Source organism: Polyergus mexicanus, unplaced genomic scaffold (genome assembly GCF_030449975.1).
Source record: "Polyergus mexicanus isolate NDT 795.1 unplaced genomic scaffold, iyPolMexi1.0 SCAF_17, whole genome shotgun sequence".
Taxonomy (NCBI): Eukaryota; Metazoa; Arthropoda; class Insecta; order Hymenoptera; family Formicidae; genus Polyergus; species Polyergus mexicanus.
The window spans coordinates 6,669,720-6,691,113 of NW_027223337.1; the positions used below are offsets into that span (position 1 = coordinate 6,669,720).

At 33.3% G+C, this 21,394-nt stretch overlaps 1 protein-coding gene across 4 annotated transcripts in view; it reads left to right on the top strand.

The window, feature by feature from the left end:
- LOC138940677 (nephrin) overlaps positions 1-21,394 on the top strand; it is a 224,172-nt gene that overhangs the window by 176,021 nt on the left and 26,757 nt on the right. The gene's annotated exons all lie outside the window — the stretch shown is intronic.

Here is a 21,394-nt window from a genome sequence, read left to right on the forward strand (position 1 = left end):
TATTTCGAAATATTAAATCTTTTTGCATATCTTAATCTTCGCTCATATTACTTTTAAAATCTTAAATTTTAAGCTTTTATGATCTATTTATTCTGAGATTATTATATTCTAGGATATTTGTACATTTATTTTTAGAAACTTTTTAAAGAAATCAAATAGTATAATATAGAAATTTTAGCATCTTTAAAATTTTATTTTATTTTTTGAGTTCTTGCACTTTGATGAAATGTTCGACCACATGCAGTTTTCTTCCACTTTCATATTTGTGATACATTCTGAGACATATTTTACAGACGTAATAAAATTATCGATTATTGCGATTATATGAACGTTCATGTTTTTTTTTTTTTTTTTAATAATATTGTTACAGTAATAAATGCGCATCTTGTCAAATATATATAATAATCAAAAATAATATATATAACAAATAATCTTGTTTTTTTAAATGGAAACACCCCAATTTTTTTACATAAATCGATTCCTTGCAATATTCTGCATAAAAAGTTATAGGAGTATGATGGCCAAAAGTTTAATAGTTTACGAGATATTTTACACTTTATTTTATTACTTTAGGTCGACATAATTTTACATAAACTATGAAATATCTCATAAAATTATTTATTTTGCAATAATGTTATCTTAATATTTTAAGCTCAAAAAATGAGAGACATCAATTGGTGTAAAGAAAGTAAAACAAGATTGATATTGAAATCTTTGAAGCGCCTCCACCCAAAGTCAAACTAATGGCACCATCTTATGACTCCCTTAGAACCGAACAATTCTCGTCTGAAACGTTTCTTTCTATCTTGTTTTATTTTTTAGATATTTAGGTTTCTCAATATAAATGCCTCACCCTGTATATATATATATATATATATATATATATCCCGCCAAATATTTTCGATTTTGCGAGTGATTACATACAGACAGTTTGGGATAAAATTCGCGGAATGTCGATAACGGCGGGATAAATGAAACACTATATTTGTACACTTTACATATGTACTTCATTTGTGTCGAAATTGCCAGGATTTTGTTGCGGCTATTGGGCATGCCGGTATTTACCATACCCGTTTTTGTTCCTGCTCGCGTCAGAAGTTTTCTGATTTTGCATTTTCATACGCTCGTAATATGTACGTTTATGACAGTATTACACGCTTCATGCACGCAAAGGCGCGCAGCGACAATTGTTTTTATCGTTTTTGTGCCGTTTTGCACAAATCAAGTGACAAAGATACTAAATTTCTTAAAGAGAGAGCCCATTTTATTTATTTCTGCTCATTTATTTTTACCATTATTTTTATCATTTATTATTATATCTTGGCATTTTTCACGCGGTATTAATAAAAGTATTATATAAATAGAAGTATTAAAAGTATTAATGGGAGCAAACAAATCACGTTTCTTTTCTCTGCAAATTTTTTAGCGACTTTATATTGCATTAAAAATTTTTTTGCCTATTATAATTTTTAAAATTATAGTGAAATAAACATATACACATGATGTAACAATAAACACACAATTAATATAATTAAATGTTATATAATACATTTCTTTTAAATCAAATACACATCTAAGTTTTTTAAATCATAGTGCTATTCACTTCATTAAAATAAATCGATTGATATCAAGCAACTGAAAAGGAAAATTTTTTTCGTGTTTATTTTTTTTCTTCTACGAATTCATTACAAGGTTCTTTTGGTTTTCCCGAGTCAAGATGATTGTTCAGACAGCCATCTAGAATATCGGCAATCATTAAAAAGATATTACAACGCGAGTGAAAAGATGAAAGAGCGAGACAGCAATCTCGGTGAATTTTAGCGATTCTCTGAGAGTGACGAATTGAAAGAGCAAGAAGGAGAGAGACAAAATTGCTTTCATCCCACAGATGGAAATAAGAACATTTCGCGTTTTGCGATCAGCTACTTGGATTTTATATGATTATACCCTGTCGCGTTTTTATATGCCTCGTACGTTCGCTCGCAACCACTATATCTTTACGTTCTGAATATTTTAATAGGTGCGCACACGTGACGCACAATCAGAGTTGCTACCGTGATGGTATTTTTTAACTAAAAAAAAGATCGATTACATCTTTAACAATATCACTTGCTTTAATATCTTTTCATAAAGAAGAAATCTTCTTTTTTTTTTTTAGTTTAGATATCATAGAATTTTGTAACATTGTTTATTACAAATTGAATTGATCTATCAGAATTTTTGCGCGATGTTAAAACAAAAATTTAGTCAGCCTACTAATTTCAATTTGTTTTATAAGCTTAAAAAAAAAAAAAAAAATGAAATCTCGAGTGTGTATAATTATTATAACGGATTTCTGGTCATTAAATGAATTATTATGAGTTATTATTTTATAAAAATTATTAATTTTTTGGATAATATATTTTAGCATTCGCACATTTTGTCATTATAATTAGATCGTCTGATCGTAATTAGAAAATTGTTCTTTGTTTCGTGAAATAGCACACGCTTTATTGATAGAAATAACCGATCAATAAAACTGCTTCTGCGAAATAATAATTCACAATTTGATAACAAATGTCTTGGTTAGTCAGCTATTTCTGCGAATGTTTTACTTACATTATCCCGCCTCTACTATTCGCCACTGGCTAATATTGCCGGTGGATCTGAGAAAAGCGATGGTACTTTGTCCCGTAATTGTAATTGCCGGCGATCTCTTCGACTTTCTTGGCAACTCGCATGTTAACTGCCTTAATTGAAGCTGCGTCAGCTAACGAAAATCACCACGAATTTCCGCGGGAAAAGTCCCATGAATATTTACGAATGCTTTATTCGTAGTCCAAGTTTCGATTTCTGTTTCTCTTCCTCCCCTCCTCCTCCCTTTCTTAGAAAGTTTCTGTTCTGCGTCAATTATTTATGAGAGAACACGAAGTCAAAAATCGCTTTTGTACAATAGCAACCTCGAGATCGATATATATTCAGAGAGAGAGAGAGAGAGAGAGAGAGAGATGAGCTTTGCTTATTTATTTGTAAAAGATGCGCGATGAAATCTTTAGGAAGGTTTCATTTTTCAAAGTCTGCGTGATTTTTGAGAAAGTATAAATCTTCGTGAATATAAACGCCTTAATTCTTCGCAATGCAGTGGGAGTTACAGTTTCTAAAAATAGATGCGGTCACTGATGGAAAAAGGAAATCGTAAAAAAAAAAAGTCGTGCGTAAGGCAGGTGTCGCGGAAACAAAGTAGAGGATGAAGTTTGAAACTCATCAGAAGATGGAAGTTAAAAAGAAGTGACGCGAGAACTTTCAAGTGACATTCTGCAGGATTCATAAATTTAGTGTCCCATCAGGGATCCAAATGTCTCCTCTCGTGTTAGCGTCTAAACTCTTCCTATATATTCGCAATTACATTAGTCGTCATTATACGTCAGTTGTAAAGATTTTATTCTTGGCCATCATACAATATTATTATTTTGAATAGAATTTATATGCATGAGCATTTTTACCGATTTATAATTTAACAATTTATCAGCAAAGTTATTTCTCTCTCGAAGAGAAATATTGAGCCTTTTTATCAAAAAATTATAGAGATTATTAAGAGAAAAAGAGATTAATATTTTTTTACATTATTTTATATATAATCCTATTGAAATTGGAAAAAAAAATATTAATTTTTTTTTTCTTTTTTTTATAATAATAATAATAATTGGTATAACAAAAAGAATATAATAGCATATTTTTTCTATTATATATACGTTCTCTCTCTTTTTAACTTTATCACGTATAAAATTCTACTATAATTTTAGTATCGTTATATAAATATATCGTATAACCGGCTCAATATAAGCTTTAATTAGCGCGTTCTTTTCTCAATAAACGCGTTCTCCAATCCTTTCAGAAGAACGCTTCTCGCTGCTTAGGCGCAACATAAAGCACAAGGGAAAAAAATTGGGAAAAAAAGAAGAGCCTCATAATCCGGCGCATAAACGAAGCTTTAAACTTTGATATTTAACAAATAGAATCGCATGAAAATCCCGAATAAACTGATTATATACGCTTCTAGAATATCAAGATAGCGCCGTAAAATACGTTATTACGATTCTTGATAACTGCATCGCAACAAATTTATCTAGCGACACGATTCCTTGGATAGATATATTATTACAAAGTAATTACGATTCGAGTGAATTTTTTAAACCGAAACCGACTTTATCGGATCCGTTGAATGCAATAAAAGCTTAAAAAATGTTACTTTGATTTACAACTTAGTGAAATATTTCTTTCATATTTATATTTCGGCGCAATTACGTGTAAAGTATTTATTGCGTAGAAAATATTTTTTATTTATAATATAAAATTAAAACTTTTAAATATGATTAGTGATTCTCTGCGATTCGCGTAAAAATTGAGGATTTCTCGCAAATTATCGCATCATTGGCAGTTAAATAGATCTGTTCCCTATTTCGTGTACGTTTCGCTTTATGATTGCATCACGTGTTTCACACATGCGAGTAAAATAGAAAAACGACTACCAAAAAACGAATACCAAGGTCGCCTTTACACCGATGCACCTATTTACTTTATACTGACAATAAATTTTTCATTTTACCATCGTAAACCGATCCGATACGGTCCTATCAGATATCTCGTCCGTACATATTATATCGCGTGATGTTACGCTTGCCGTAATGAAATGGAACGTCACGCGATGACGTTTTTTCTTGTTACAGCTTACCTGGTCATGGTTTTGTTTATGAGCCTGGTGTCGCGCGCGTATACCGCTTTTTCATCTACTCCGTGTTTTTATGGCTGTTTTTACGATTGCAATTGATGTTCGCTAATGCGTTTCTTTGTTCGTAGCTCGAGCAAAGCGAAAACTTATTTCAAGCCTGTTAACGCTTTAGATTCAATAAAATTACGATAATTTAGAAAGCTATATGAAAGAATACCTCATAATATACCTCGGCTTTTATTTCAATATTAAAAATTATGCTAATTTGATGAAAAAAAAATATATAAATAATGCAAATTATAATCTACAATTGAAAAACTTAAGAGTTTTTTTAACTTACATTTAGCAAATAAATGAGATATGATGGTTCGATATACTTGATAGCGCTTTAAAGGAGAGCATGTCAACGATACGAGAGACTTAATGAATCATGAGCGTTAATGAGTGTCGTAAGAAATGGGCCGACAGAGACGACCATCGCGCCGACGCTTTTTCGAACGGTGCATCTCGACAGGTGGTACATTCTGGCAAAGTAGTTTTACGAAAGGCTTTTAGACGGGCCATCGTGCCGAGTAATAAGGACATCGCAACACCTTTCAACCCTGCTATGTAGCTTCCTTGCTCATCGAAGCTTCCTGCCTCTCGTACGCTATTTACGTGCACGTTTTTTTCACCCTATCGCTCGAGATAGTAACATAAATTTTCACCATGTAAATGATTAACCCGCGAGATATTTTTAAATATCCATTTACAAAAATGTTTCGATTCCATCTTTTATTTTCACAAAGATGACAACCTTCTTTTCTCGATGGAACATTATGTTTTATAACACTATCCTGTTTTCTAATATATTAAATATTTTCGTGACTGTCATTTTAAAATTTGGAAATGATAAAAAAAAATTGATATTGGATAAAGATATATTTCTGAAGTTGAATATGTAAGTATAATAATCAAAAATATGTATTTAATGAAAACGAATGAGAGGAAGCGTGCAGAAATTATTTAATTAATTCAATTAATTTAGTTTTTATTTCGCAAAATTTTAAGTCAATTTAAATCTTTCCATAATTAATATAAATTTTTTGCAATCTTGCCTAGTTATTATCATAAAAGGAGAAACGAATATGCGAATATTATCGATTTGATTTCATGTGAAAAAATTTCAGAAAGATCTAAAAAATTTAATCCTTCATACATATGGAATATTCCAAAAGCTTAAAATGGGGAAAATCACGAGCGCTGCCTGCGTTTTGCGAAAAACCTCAAATGAAGCGTTAATCATTTTGTTTCGTGCGTTCAATCCTAAAATTCACACCGACAAATATGCCGTTGACGATCGTGCTTTTTATCGAATCCGGCGCATTCAATATTCGATTAACAATCCGCGGAGACGGCACGAATACGCACGAAATAAAGCCACATTTAGATTCATTAAATAACGTCCGGATCGCTTCGATTATTCATAGAGCAGAGAGACTCGCATATTCATGTTTTATATAACAATCATTTCCCAAAAGTTATAATACAGAAAAGCCATCGAAAGATCGTTCCGTATATGATGCTTTATCAAAAATACATATTGAAAGAGGAAGCGATGAATTTGAGACGTTTATTTAATAAAATAATACCTAAAAGAGAGAAAACTCTGAGAGAAGGTTAGAAAATAAAAAGCTTCGTCATAACAAAAGTTTCGTTAAATGCATCGTCTTACATTATAGATTTACTAAAGGAATATTGATATGAATAAATTCGAAATTTTTGGAACTCGAGGTTGCGGAATGTCACGACGTTAACAAACGAATCTTCAAAAAATATCTAGGATTTCCCAAAAATTATTTATATTTCCCGAATGTTTAGTTTCTTATAATATCGAAAATAATTTATTTTTAAACATTGAGAATATATTTAAGATACGTATCCTCGGAAAGAAATTCTCACACATACACACACGCGCGCACACACAAATTCTAAGATAAAGATTAAATAGAGATGAGGAAGACGCATATAATTTCCATAAATATATTACGGTATCTTACCGAAAAATAATTCGGAGGTAAGGAAAACTATGCAGATATCATTATTAAAGGCGATTGTCACGAACATGTCGCTCGCGATTAATTAACGCGGCGGCAGTAAGTGATGTGTGTCGAATCGTTATCTACGACGATGTATGCATGACGCAGCTTCACCAATTTTGCGGTTTAAATATGGCCGCGTCCGCGGTTCCGGAGTATCGATATTGCGGTCAAACGTCCAATTTGCGAGTACCGACGAATCAGCTGATTTACGGACCCCAACCGCTGTTTACGGAGGGCACGACACACGGGAGCGGATAATCCACTTCAGAGGAAGGCTTTATGTCAGTGTAAGCGGGATTTAAATCCGTTGAGGCCGGTTTGTGGCCGCGTAACACCCGGGAAGAGAGCAGCGTCTGCCGCGGATCGTTTCTTGTATTTTCTACCCTTTTTGCGGTAAATAATATATTTAAAAAACGTATTTATATATCAATGAAATCTTACTTTGTTTGAAGAAATCTTTTATCACATTTCTTTTTATTAAAAATACGCTTACCCGAGATAATATTTCCCTCCGTGTGACCGAATTTATGATTATCAACGCAAAAGAACTTATATTTCGTATAAGTAAAATTAATATTAGTAGTGTAAAATTTTATAACTTTAATATACTTGTTGCTTGATTAATCATTCGTGCGTTTTAAAAGTTATTAATCCTTACTTACTCCGCGCGCGGTAGAATTGTCTTAGACTGATAAAGAGGAAAGTAATTTTAATGAGATCGCTACGGTTCAACGAGCCGGATCGGGTAACGTTCGATTATCGGAATGGAAAGGATTCGCGTTGTTGACGCGGAAAGATTTATGTCCTCGTGTCGGTGAATGATTTATGCTCGCACGATTTCGCATGGTTTAGACGCGATAATCCTCGCAATCTATAGTTATCTCGATAAAAATTGCGAGAATAAAAATAAATTCGCACGGAGCTAATGATAAGACATATAAAAGAGTCTTTCTGAAACATAAATTTTATGCATAAAAATAGCCTTTACTCTTATATTTATATAACAAAAAAAATAAATAAATAAATAAATAAAAAAATTATATTATTTTATATAATTATTGGATAAGCACAAGATTTATTAATTGTTTTCGCATCTAGCTGATAATCGATTATTTTCCGTTGTGTCTAATTTATAACAGACTCGCTCGAGGATGTTCTTGCGGCGCAATCGCCGTACATCATCCACGGTACGACAAATAGGCAATTATCAATTATCGCTTCGACGAGCATTTAAGTGTTTATCTGTATCTCAGTAACTATACAGAGGCATTAACTACTGCGAAAGCGCATGTGTATGTGTATGTGTGTCGCGCATCTCCACGTCCGTCTACCACGTCAGCCGGCATAGCAGCGCAAACTCCCCACGTTGTAATAGTCCACTGCACTTTAATTGACTATCATAGCCCGCGAGCCTTCGTTATCATTCCCGAAATTAACCTGGTGTGCGGTAATCCTTGCGCGCGCGCGCCTGCTTCTACTACATGTTTGAGCTTTACCACTGTCGGCACGATATTGACATGTACTACTGTCGCTTCCTAATTGACTACTACTATCTACGCCACACGTACGTGTATACCCACGTAATCCGTAGTGTTGTTCCACTTGACGTATGTATAGCAACTGGTGCACCAACCGGTCGCTAGTTAGCGAAAGCTTGATCAGTGCGCGTTCTATTTATCACTTATCACTCATCCGCACCCGTATATCACCTACGATCTGCGTTCTTGACGATAAATAAGGATAAAAGATGATACCGATATATTTTTTTATATTTTGAATTTTTTACAATTTGTAGTTTTTACATATACGCAGCCTATTTTATATCATTTTACATTGTTTACATTCTTCTCTTGATCAAATATAATACTGTGCATTTTTACTTTATATCTCTATTATTCATCGAACTCTTATCTATGCTTGATTCAAAAACCTCAAACTTTTTATAATGAAAAATTATGTACTATTCTTGATATCTTTTACGTTTCTTTGGAACTTCCTAAAGCTCTCTTAACGCAATTTCAATAAATTAAAATATAATATGTAATCATTATAGGTACATTATAATCTATTGTGCACGTTTTAACAGAATTATTACATTACACTTCTCGAGGTACTCGAATACGCGAAAACACTATTAAGGAAATATTTAAGAAAAATAATATAGAACAATTTAAAATAAATTTATCTTTTCTGATTGATTTATGATGTACCATTTCGATGTTTTATGATGTACCATTTTCGACTACCCTTTCGAAAAAAATGCAAGATTTATCATTATCGGTATTTTTCGTAAAGGGCGATGCGCGCACAAGTAAATTATAGATTCATCAGGAAACCGCGAACGTAATTGCACGGGCGTCAGCTCCGCGCAAAAACCATAAATTCAAGCATTGTGTCTTCGTATGGCTGAAAAACCATTATCGAATGCCATTACTCGCGAAAGTAAATAGTCCCGAACTGCACGGAGAGTTCGATCGAGCCGAGCGCAATTCGATACCTCAGTAACACTGGCGAGGAAATTTTCCTTCAATCGTTAAGCTACATCGTTAACCTCGATCGATCGGATGCTAAATCACAAGTCTATCAATTTCACGTTGACCGATATGTCGATCTATCTCGCGAACTAATACCTTAATTAACATCCTCGTTCCTCTTCTAGATAAAAATTAAAGTCGCAATATTCTCCTTTAATAATCTTCTTTGACATTATATATTGACATTATATACATATAGTATAAGAATATAAATTTTTTTTTTTTTTTTTTTAAATATGAAATTTATATTTAGAGAGAAAGATATAACGGAGAGAAAAAACTATATAGAAGATATTATATAAGGAAAATTAATTTATTTTTAAATTCTCTTGAAAAATATTGGAGTGAAAATATGTAAATGTATATATTTTTGAAAGTAATTGTCAGAAAAAAATAGAGTTCTATAAAGAAAAGTTAACAATACGAGATATGGACAACCTAATTTTGTATCCATTTTAACACCGTAAGAACGTAAATCGTTGTTCGACATTACTCTTAATTTTCAGATGACAATCGCAAAGTTTTTAATTAAAAATTGACGCAGCCGCGCAGTCGACATTCCTTCACCGTAGTGATAATACAGATCGTATGTCAATTTTATTTCGCTCGCCGGTAATCTCCACTTTCCGGATAGACAAGGACATCGAAATTTTAATTAAAAATTAGTAGCTTTTGAGGCGATACCATCGATTCGCTGTGTCGTCAAAAATCGTGCGCTCGCTTTTTCATCACTCTAATAAATTTGTTAGATTTGAAGTTCATCGTTCGAAATCAATCAAAGCAAAATCATTGAATTATTGAGGTGTGAATTGTATTTAATTTTAAACGTCTTTTTAGAATACAAAAGTGTTCAATTAATTTTTTACGCAAATAGAAACGATCGATTTTTTAATACATTTATCTTTCTATAAAATGCATCTATATTTTTACGATTTTATTTTTGGATAAATTGCGTTTGATTGCTAGATGATCAAATGCTTCAAACAAAAACTTTGTTTTTCAAGAAGGCCATATTTTTCTTTCAACGCGTATAGATGCGTGATTGCCTTTTAATAGTCGATCGTTACTGCATCGAGAACCGTCGCCTCGTTTCGACTCGTTCCCAACTTGTGGATCCAGTCAGGATCGACGTCTATTCTTTCAGATCGAATAGCTCGACCTTTTCCGAAAATTTCACGCGGGTCAGGTCGTCGATATCAATCGGATCCATCGCGCGATGAAACAAGTGGCAAAAGAAGAATTCGCCGGCTGATATCGCGCCGATCTATCACATACGTTGCAGAATTCATATCACGAAGCTGATCTTTGCTACAGATCTATTTCAGAGGATCTTGGTGATCTCTTCTCAACCTTTCTCTCCTTCTCTTTCTTATTTCCTATCTTTTTTTCATCTCGATGTAATTCCATCTCGTTTTCGTTCCCCTTCTAAACTCTTTCATTTTCTTTTTTTCTGCTTCTGGTCACAATTTGAAACGCGAAGATACGAGTCTATAAAGAATTCTTCGGCAGTCATTTCGAGATTTTATATGTCATTTGTGAAATAATTCATTTACATATCAAATATGCTTTCAAAGACGCAAAAATTATAATTTTTATTTAAAAATATTATAATTAAAAGATGTCATCGATTATATTTTATTTTGCAATGAAATTTTTATATAGCATATTTCGTGTAACAATATCTTAAGTTTTGATTGAGAAGAGTAGCTTTTTTTCTTCGAATAAGATATCTCATCCAATTTTTGGTGATGTTTATAAATACAAAGTTAATGTAAACATATTTTTTCTTTTGAATTTTTAATTCGTCCTTGTGTACTGCAACACTTTCATCTCTTGCTCGCAACTCAAGTTGGTTTTATTGTTTCGCGTTTTCCTTGCTTCTCACTTAGTTTCCCTTGCTTCTCACTTAGTTTCCCTTATAGTTTGCCTTCTTTCAGCAAGCTCTCGTTACGTTCCCCGACACTGCATCCTTTTTCTCTCTTCCTTTTTTTCGCACTGCATCTTTTTCTTCGCCGGTCTGCTTGCCCACGTAGTTTTTCGTCAGCATTTCTTGCTTCGTCGACATTTATCTTCTTTTCTCCGTTGTCTTCCAACGCGTCTCCCGTCTCTTCTCCGCCTTTTCCGCTGCTCCCATTATATGCTTTTTCATTCTCGTTTCTCGTAACTTTCAAGTGAGCTTCCTTCTCGCTCTATTTCATTCCTTCCTCACTTTAAATTTAAAATTCTTTGTCACTTCTAATATCGCTTATTGTTAACTACATCGGATATTTTTAACAAGCTTGTAATCGTTTTTGCATTATGTTTTTGACAAATACATCTTTATATGTATATTCTTTATGAAATATATATATATATATATATATATATATATATATATATATTTTTTTTAGTTTCCTAAAACGGATTAATTTGACATTTTATTCAGCCTATGCTTTCCGCTGATTTTGTAGATCCTATCTTCGGAAGGTTTTTAGCTTGGGACAATTTTAATCTTTTCATTTCTTTCCGGCATAAATTTAGATTTTTTCTCAGAATAATAAATTTTTCTTTCTCTCACACACACTATTCCACTCAGTCTTCTTTCCTATCCCACTTTGTCTTCTCTGCTGTCCCCACTTTTTTTTTTATTCGTGCCCTTCTTATCGAGACTTTTCGTTTGGCAAGAACTTTGATGAATCGAATTCACTCGGGGAGTAGACGGTGGACCACCACGCGATATCTTCACGGGGTGTCCGGGACAATGGTCGCGAACTGAGTGCCAAGCTTTATCCGAGAACGATCAGTGGAGATGTTGTCGACGATGGACCGCCGTTATCTCCCGATTGTCGGAGAGAAAAGAGTTTCATTATTGAGCTGATAACATTTGATACTAGTGGATGGCTGCGGGTCTTCGAGCATTGCGAAATTATTATTACGATGAGTTTATATATTAAATTGTATATATTTCGATATTATCGATACACAGATTGGCATTCGTAAATGAATAGTATTGTAATGCAGGAAATAATTATTGTAGATTTTCATTAAAAATCCTTTATTGAGTCATTTCCATTCATTTCAAGATATTCTACGACAATGTTTTTGATTACGAGGGAGAAATAAAAAATTTTAGTTTTATTTACTTTCGTCAATCATTCCTATAATTTAAAAACTATCTATTGAAAACAACATCAAGTTGATTTGCCGTTTATCTCATAGATGAAATTTGTCGATGTTGTTCAAAACATACTGCATATTATTGATGGATTATACGAGAAGAACCAGTTAGTTTGAAATTTTCTATATAGAGAGCAATGCTGTTTTTCATATTTTCAGCGACGTTCTATTATCGGGAATATCCCAGAGGCATACTAGAATAATACGGAACAGAGGATGAGTCAATATAGAGATCGTCTCGCGGCTTACGCGAGCTCGGATACGCGACGCGTGTTGGGTGAATAAAAAAAATAAAAAAAAAAGTGTCGCGATTTGAGCACTCCCGCAGAAATGAAAATACCCGACGCGGCACGATAATTGCTCACATCGCGTCGTTTTTGCCAGATTCGATCGACACGTGATCGTGAACGCGATCGAAAATCGGCGACCGATCATTCGGCCAATTTCGTCCGGACGGACACTGCACGAAAAATACAACGCACGTACTGCGAGCGCCGTTTAAAAATCAATTTCGTAAAAAAAATATTAATAGGCTTATGTCTGAAAGAGGAAAAGAGAGAAAGCGATAAAAAGAGAAGGTGAGAAACAAAGCGCTTGGAAAGATGAACAATCAAAACTTGGCATTACATCATCTCGCGCATATATATTATTAAATAATTCTCTTAAAAAAAAAATACTTGTATATTTATTATAAAAATCTCTTGTAGTAAATAATATAATTACAAATATAAAATATGATTTTATTCGCAACTAGAGCGGCACCAATTTTTCTTTGTATTGTAAATTATGTTATAAATACATATACAAGCAGTACGTCTTTACGATAAAAATTTTACAACGACATTATATGACGCAATATAATCGAAGACAATTCAAATTTTAGAGCGATATTATTCGCGTGACAAAAAATTTTCTAAAATATCTATGAATCTGTAAAAAGGATCCATACACAAATTTTTTCCGTAAGTAACGGACCATTATATCGAAAGAGGATTAAACGTGGCTTAAACGAGCAGATGCGAGGAAGCCTCCCATGAGGGTAAGCTGCGGATGCGGTTGCATGTATTCCGCGAATTTCAGAGTGCGGGTGCAGTCGCGGCGAGGCTGCATCGTTAGGTTGCATATTGTGTGTCGCCGCATGCACGTGCGTTTATATCGAACACGCATGTTACACACGTACACGTATGCGATCTATGAAGCGATGCTGTATACGCCGATGTAAGATTTATTTCGGGATTATACGGGAGTATAGTCGTAGTCGCGAGAGAGTTACGTTCTCTCGAGCTCTCCGACGATCGTGTTTGTCGACATAATCAGCAGCTTGCGATATGAATATCACAATATCGCGGTACGGTATTATATAATCTCATGCGTGCGAACACGATTGTAGATTCCGCGCTGCAATCGCAAAGATAGAAGTCCGTGAATTTACGGGGTGCAAACAGCAAATGTTTCGCAGCAGATTGTCGCGCGAATCTGTATAATACAATATATTCGTCTGAATTTCCCAACTTATCATAACTTTCTTATGACACAATTGTGTTTCGATAACGTAAAATGTCACTCACATTTAAGATATACGTGTATAAGAATGAAGAACAAAACATTTTCGAGAAAAATTCCATAAAAATTAGACTTGTTAATTTTTTTTACAAAATTTAAGTCAATTTTTCAGACATTGTTTTTTTTTTTTTTTTTCCCCAGGATATTACACATAAATATTCTTTTTTATTCGCGGAATATTTTCGCATTGATTTTACACGAAAGATTTTTTGTTACATAATTCTGCCGGGCGCATTATATCCGATGAATTTATCGGACAGTTTTGTCATACGTCGCGTTTTCCGCTCCGTCGACGATTATCTCGTCTCGTACTCACTTAGATTCCCGCTTCTTCCGTTTCCGCGCGTAAATTCGCGACGGCGTGGAAACTAACTACGCGAAAGGCATTCAGACTCTGGCAAGCAAACGAGTCAAAATGAAATCCTCTGCGATTGGGATTAACATCGGAAATTATTTGGAAAACCGTAGACGGTTGCCTTGCAGTCATAATGGGACATTCGTTTCATCTCTCACGATCGTAACAATTTTTTATTCTACTTTTATATTCCAACACACACACAACACACTGTTCTAACATAATTCACATTATAGCGGTGGATTTTTTTTTTTTTTTTTTTTTATGGTTATGAATAATTTCCTATTTTATCTATGATGAAAGAATGAATATGACAGATCATAGCTTCCATTTAATTCTATTTTGATTTTTCATATTTTCTGCCGTCCGTTTGCCCAGTACTTTATTTTAGTTTTCAGTTTTTACTGTTCAATCAAGAAGTTGATATAAACCAATAAAATCATCTGGCATGTTTTTCTTCGATTATTTCAGACGACAGTGAAGGAAATGAAAGAGATTGTTCGTGAACTTTCTCTCTCTTCATCCTTTCCTCTCTCTCTCTCTCTCTCTCTCTCTCTCTCTCTTCTCTTTTGATGATTCCTCTAACGGAAAACTTAGTGTTTTCGTGGATATGCGCTAGACCGTCGATATTCTCGTCGATGTAATTCGCATTTTATTAAAGTCACGTTAATTAAAAGTCGCTCGCTCACCTGGAAGAAATAATAATTTTTTTCCTCCTTTCATCGAATCGATACTACGCGGGAAATCGAAGAAAAATATTGCGAGAGAAAGCTGGGCGCGCGCATACCGTTTTTTTTTCTCTTCCTCTCTTTTTTTTTTCTCTTCACCGGTCTATTTCGCGCGAAACGTTCGTCGCTCGGAAATCAATGCCACTTTGTTTATCGACGAGCGCTCTCGCGATTTTCATTGGTCGTTTGCCTGTTCGTTGCGAGAATGAATCGAATTAACATGCAATTACTATTTCGCAGCGCGTTACGTGCAACGGCAATGCATCGTGTACGTGTACGCGACGCCTGTAATTGAAATTATACGCGAGATTGCATTATTACAAATATTTCGATCTCATACGAGGTGTTCGGAATAACTTTTTTCCGGAGCCGTTTTTCCTCAATGACAGCTGCAATCGATTGAAGAAAAATTCCTGCTTTTATGTGCATTAAAAATTTTTATGGTAATCTAATAATATTTTTAAGAACACCATATATACATTATTCCACTCAGGTCTATGATACATCAACGATATCACTGACGGAAATCTCAATGTTTTGATCAAGGTGATATTATTAATAATACTCGCTGAATGCTGTGTTTGTTTGCGTTTCGCTCGTGCCATTAGAAAGGAGCTTCAAATTAATCCACTTTGATTTATTATTTAAATAGCCTTATGGACTGAGATTTCGTTTCGAGAAAGTCTTCTACCTCGTTTCTTCTCATTAAACATTGAGATTTTACTTACGATGCTATATGTATATTATTATACTATGTGAATGTAATTTATTGATTGTTTTATTCACAATATACAATTGTAATTAATTAAGCATAAAAGCTACTATAATATAAAATTTTGTATCCATACTGTCAAATGAAAAGATCAAACTATTCATGCGAGCCACGTTATTAAATTAACTTTGAGAATAGCTTTGAAATTTATCGCATAACATTAGCTAATTGCAATAAACTTAAAAGCCATCAAATAATACTTTAAATTAAATGAGAATGCCCGCCGAATAATTCATATCGTTAATTTATTATAATATATTTACATAATTATAATTAATTAAAATAAATTCAGAATTATGGAAATTTTTACATTCTTCCTTTAGAAAACTGTCTAATAATATCATCAAACAAATACACTATGAAATTAACATTGATAACTGTTTTATAATCTGTATTTGTCTTTGTTTACTTTCTGTTACAGCTATTCTATTAATCAATCTACTGAAATCAATGTTTTAATTTTATACAAACATAGATTTCAAAAACTTTTATTAAAACAAACGCGTTAGATGAGCAGCGACATGAATTTTCAGATTCTAGTCATCTCTTTATTGTCATCAATATTATTGTCATCATTATTATCACATTCTTGAAATAACTCTATATATAACACATCAGATTTGACGTAGTATTCAATCGCAATTTTCATTATGCGAGAAAATCACACGTGATAAAATTCCGTAGCTAACGTGACGCGTTTCCGCTTTGACTCCACTGCCGAAAATGCAGATTTCATTAAACTCCGGATATCCGTTAATATCCGCAATATTATTGCGTCGGTATCCATCGGTTCATAAATAACGCCCTGCGTCAAAGCAACGTTTATAAATTATTGACGATGTCACGCTCCGATACTCTCGCGGCGTTCAGTTTTTTTCCATGATCTCATTCGAATACTACATGTTAAAAACTCCCTCTCTCTCTTTATCTCTCTGACGCAATTGTATTACTAAATATTACATTTGATATAATTTATCTCGCTATTATTCAAATCTGAAAATTGAATGTAAAAACTTGAAATTACACAATTCTAATAAATAAGCGAATTCTTTTTATGAAACATTCAAATATTGTTCTTTCTAATAAGAAATATTTTTTGTCGTGTGTTTTTTTTCTTAAATCCATTCTTAAAATTTTAAAAATAAGAAATGAAATAACATAATTCAACAATAGAGATTGATTCAAAATCTATGCTGATTGGTTATCTCATCACTGCGCTGTGCATCACTTCATATCAATAAAAGGCTGTCACGGCTGAGCTACGCATTCGACGGTTCAAATATTAAGTATATGTGTATAATTTTAACTTATTTGATTTTGAAAAAAACGGGCAATTAGAGGTAATATTTAAATAATTTTATAAATATGTATGTTGAAGAAATTAATTAATGATTAAAACTTCATTGAATTCGAAAGAACAATATTAAGGCTACAGGAAAATATATTAATTATAATAGAATTGACTATTATTCGAAATTTGGGGGAGAAATTTGTCTTAATCGCATGCCCTACTCGAGTATCCTACCGCGTACCCTACTCGCGTGCCCTAATAGAATGCGCACCGTATGTCGCTTCTGTTGGGCCAGTGAGATCTACCTTTCGTTGATCCTGGCCATATTCATTCTGGCTACATTTAGCCAGAGATGTAGCTTCAACCTCTATCAGAGGGCAATGAAGGAGAGAAATTCCTTCCGTTGCCGGCTAATTATTATGCCGGTGCATGAGCGTAATTTTCCGTTCGTTTACGGTCGTGAGACATTACGACCGTTTGTCAGGCGTTGTTTTAATATAACTTTACTTTAATCAATATAATGCCAAATTATCGATCAAAATTAATTGATTAAATTCTTATAATAATATCAAAATTAATTGATTGAATTCTTATAATAATATAATATTACTTATAATAATATATAATTTATATTAAAATAAAATTAATAAAATATTTATATTTTATATACTTTAATATATCAATAATTTTTGGCTTTATATAAATTAAAGCAAAACTTTAATTGATATGATAATATAGATGAATGGGCTATGAAAAATTAGGATAAAATCGGCGAAACGTGAAAATGAGTGTTTTTACTATTTTATATAATTAATAAAATTAGTAGCGCCTTCTTCATTAAACAAATTAAATAAAATTTATCAACTGAAAAAAAATATTTTATATTCTTTTCAAATTTTTATTTTTATTCGTATCTTAAATTGTACCTGTAATATGTTTTGATGCATATTGAAAAAAATCTATTGCAAGTTATTTTATTTAATCTATTCTAGCCCATCCATTTTGAGGCCACGGATCTATCTACAATCTACATTTGCATCTACAATATTTACGAATCCGTTACCTCAAAATAAAATTAAGTTTATCACTCACCGGCATTGATGCGCAACAGCGGAGTTGTTGGTCTTGAGGCTACGTTGTCTGTAACATACAAATATAAAATCCAAATTATAGCAACATGCAAAATATAATTAATATTTCGTGCAATACTAAGAAGCTCTATATAAATATGGAACAATTATTTATATAAATTATAAAAAATTCTTTTTTTTTACACAGAAACTTTTATAGGATATATGTAAAAATCTTTTTTTTAAATTTTCTCCCGTTTAATTTATTCAAATAAAGAGACCGAATTAATAGACGAACGAGATTTTTAACTGATATAGAAATAATAAATATTTACCCTATGGTTGCTCCGCTGGTGCAGGATGCCTATTCTAGGCCTCCTCCTCTCAGGATGTCAGAATCGCTACGTTGATCTGCAACATATAAATAGAAGATCCAAATTAGCAGTGCTTAAAATAATTATTATTTAAAAAGTTTATTACACGCATTGAATTTTTATATTCGATGCATATAATAATAAGCAGGTTGATAAAATAATTTTTTAAATTTTGAAAAAAAAAAAACTACTACTAATAAGACTAATAATTCCATATAAAAGCTATAAATAGAAAGGAGAAACTTTTACAAGATTATAGCTTTCGTATAAAAATCTTGTTCTCTAATTCTCTTATTTAAATCATATAAATAAAAAATTATGTTACGCGATTAATTGCTCAATTTAAATTGCAATTAATAAATAATTAATATACAAATAACAATTTACTTACCACAGGGTTGCTCCACCGGTGCACGATGTTTCTCGTAGGCCTCCCCTTCTCTCAGGTTGATTCACACGCGCGATACTTTAAACGGCACTCCCGCACTTTTATTGAAAGATTACTTGCGCACTTATACGCGCGATACTTGGAACGACACTCCCGCACTTTCGAATTTCGGCACGATCGAATCCCGCCTCACGTGAGAATCACACTTCGAGTCGACAAGTCGGGAATTCACCGATTACTTCGAGCAAAGGTTAAGCGGAAGCGGAAGAAGACGAAATCGATCGATGGAATCATCGCGAATGGGGTTCGCTCGACTCTTGACCCGCGCCTGCTCCCATCGAGGGCCGACTAGAACATCGTTAGGAACGATTTCATACGAACCACCAAGTCTCTATCGTACAGACTGAGCCGGGTTTATCGTAAGGCTGGTAGACGGGTCGAGAACGAAGATACCCACCTCCTAGGTGCTAACAATCTAGATCACTTCGAAAGCGGGAGATCAACTTCTCTAGCGAGCGAAAATCGAACCTAATTAGTACAGCCGACTCCTCAAATGCCAAACATGTTAGTATCGCTACAATGTGCTGTTAGACGGTACAAGAGAAGGGACCCATTAACGATGATTCCAAAACAATCGACCGAACTCTAACCGATTCGGGCCGAACCGTTCGTCGGAGCAGAACGTGCCCTCGACAGCCGATTCTCGAACCGAAGTTCAAGATTAACCGCGCGAACATGCATCTATACTATGCACGAACATACGTTGCTACGCGGCCGGCATTCACCTCAGCCGCGATACCGAGGCGTTTTAACATTGCGCCTGCATTAATATATTAAATTTATTAATACATAAATATTTATATAATATATAATATTAATATAGTATTAATATTAATTGATATTGATATAAAATTAATTGTATTAATAGGTATTAATATATTAAAGATTGCAACGCTGAGAGACATCCCATTTAGTCGGCAACAAAGTATGATTCTCGATGACAATCGTGAAAACGAGATAGAGAAGTCCACCGCGAAGACGCGACGACGCGAAAACGCGATATCGCGACAACGCGACGCATCGTTGCTCGTACGGCACGATGACGGCAACGACGACGCACTAATGTGCGTTCGACGCACAAATGCGCGTGCCACATATGAGCCATTGTGCGACTCGTGGCAATGCTGCGTTGACACGCGACGCGGAAGACGCGAAAGCCGTCCGCGACACGACCACGGCACCGACGACGCACCGCTACTTTATTGCTCGAGTGTCGCCGCGCGAATGATAACGCGTAAGAAAGGAATTTGAGCGTCTCGCCCCACTACAGTTCTATTCAAATGTCTTTGTATAAATGATAACAAGGCCGTCATACATAAACAACGTTTACGCGCGCCAATGTTTACGCCGCCAAGGCCAAATACTATGTTAGGTATTATTCTAATTCGCTGCCGGAATATTTATTGTATATTATAAAATATACATATATACGAAATATTAAATTATATAAGTGTTTTAAATTATAAATCAATTATTTATTAGACGATGAATGTATCACGGAACTTATCGTTATATTAATTATTCAATTTTGCGATTCGATCGTTTTACAGCATATTCTTAATCCAAATTATATCTAGATATGTTGAAAAGTCAAATATAGCATTGTGGACAAAATATATTTGACTCTTTATGTTGTTGAAGAAATAATTATTATCCGTAAAGATCGCAACGAAACGATAATTTATAATATGATTTTTTATTACTTTAATTCTTATTTGGTTAAATGAATAAATTACAAAATATGTGATTCGAAATCTATCATCGCGATATATGTAGTTACATATTATTTATAAATGTTAATTAATTATTAATTATAATAGCAAATAATTTCCCGATATTGATTGCGTTTAGAGGAGGAATTTGACGGATTTCGACGATGTATAATTTTTATTTAATTTATTTTAAAAAAACGAGTTATTATGTGTAGAATTAATATGTTTAAATAATTATATATACACATGCACACAAAATAAATTACGCGCGCGTAACGCGTGCTTATAATATTCTAATAGTTATATTAAAAATGATTATTATATAATTAAATAATATGTAAAGACTTTTTTGATGATTTATAATTTATAACATAATATTTTCACACAAGACAGAATGTCATTTATAAATTTTATGCGTCACGCATTACAGAAAACACATATATCGTGAACACATAAAATACATACAAACAAATTAAACTATATATCAGGACGCACATCCCTTTCTAAAAAAGGCATGAAACCTCGAACTCGAATATGTGAAAGAAAAAGTTAAAGTTTGGATAGAAAAGTTAAAAAAATTGGAAAATGTCCATAAATAAAAG